Source organism: Nanorana parkeri, unplaced genomic scaffold, assembly GCF_000935625.1.
Source record: "Nanorana parkeri isolate BGI_ZX_2015 unplaced genomic scaffold, ASM93562v1 scaffold3422, whole genome shotgun sequence".
Classification (NCBI taxonomy): domain Eukaryota; kingdom Metazoa; phylum Chordata; class Amphibia; order Anura; family Dicroglossidae; genus Nanorana; species Nanorana parkeri.
In genome coordinates, this window is record NW_017309690.1 from 36,919 (window position 1) to 37,947 (window position 1,029).

Below are 1,029 nucleotides of genomic sequence, written 5' to 3' on the forward strand. Positions count from 1 at the left end.
ATACAGGGGTACAGGTAATATACAGGGGTACAGGTAATATACAGGGGTACAGGTAATATACAGGGGTACAGGTAACATACAGGGGTACAGGTAATATACAGGGGTACAGGTAACATACAGGGGTACAGGTAATATACAGGGGTACAAGTACTCCTAGAATGAGATCCTAATAGGTTGGACTTGATGGACTAATGTCTTTATTCAACCTCAAATACTATGTAACTATGTATTATCCGCCCCTGATATCGGTCGTCCATTCCTAATTATATTATCTTGGGCCATAAGATTTACTATATTGGCTGCTTTGGCACTGGTGACGGGAGCGAGCCCGCTATTTACCCCTCTGTTACTTCCTCTGTATTTGTATCCGTGAATCATTTATCTCTATTTATTTATATGCCCCCCTCCCCCCCCCATTATCTAGTATAAAAGCTCCTCCAGTCTTTCTACCATTTCCCCCCAGAAATGCTGCCCCTCCCCCATTAAGGTGCAGCCCGTCCTTCTGACACCGGTTCCGGAGCCACTTGTTCAGTTCCCTCAACTCGCGCTGTCTGTCCGGAGCGGCTCGTGGCCCCGGCAATATCTGGGAGAATACCACCGCGGAGGTCCTTTCCTTCATCCTAGCACCTAGGTCTCTGAACTCCCTTTTTAGGACACTCCAATTGCCTCCTATTCTGTCATTGGTGCCGATGTTGCCCCAATCTGCCCCATGACAGCCAACCCCCATCTAGTAACCTGTCCATCCGATCCGCAATGTGCCGAACACGCGCCCCCGGTAAGAAGGAGACTGTTCGACGCTCACGGTTCCGATGACAGATTACCCGGTCTTTCCGTCACCCCTGAACTACTATCCCCAACATCCTGCAACCTGGGATATTTATTAGGGTGTTTCAGATCAGGACTGACCTCTCTCCTACTCTTCCCTCTACACCCCCTTCTAACGGTGACCCAGCTCCCCACCTCGGGATCCCGCTCCTCCACCCCCCTCCTCCTCTGTACCCCCTCCTCCATAACCCCCTCCTCCTCTGT

The 1,029-nt window shown here is 50.6% G+C and overlaps 1 protein-coding gene across 1 annotated transcript in view; it reads left to right on the forward strand.

The window, feature by feature from the left end:
* Window positions 1-1,029, forward strand: part of RSPH1 (radial spoke head 1 homolog) — a gene marked incomplete at its 3' end in the record, with an annotated part of 15,161 nt that overhangs the window by 1,475 nt on the left and 12,657 nt on the right. The gene's annotated exons all lie outside the window — the stretch shown is intronic.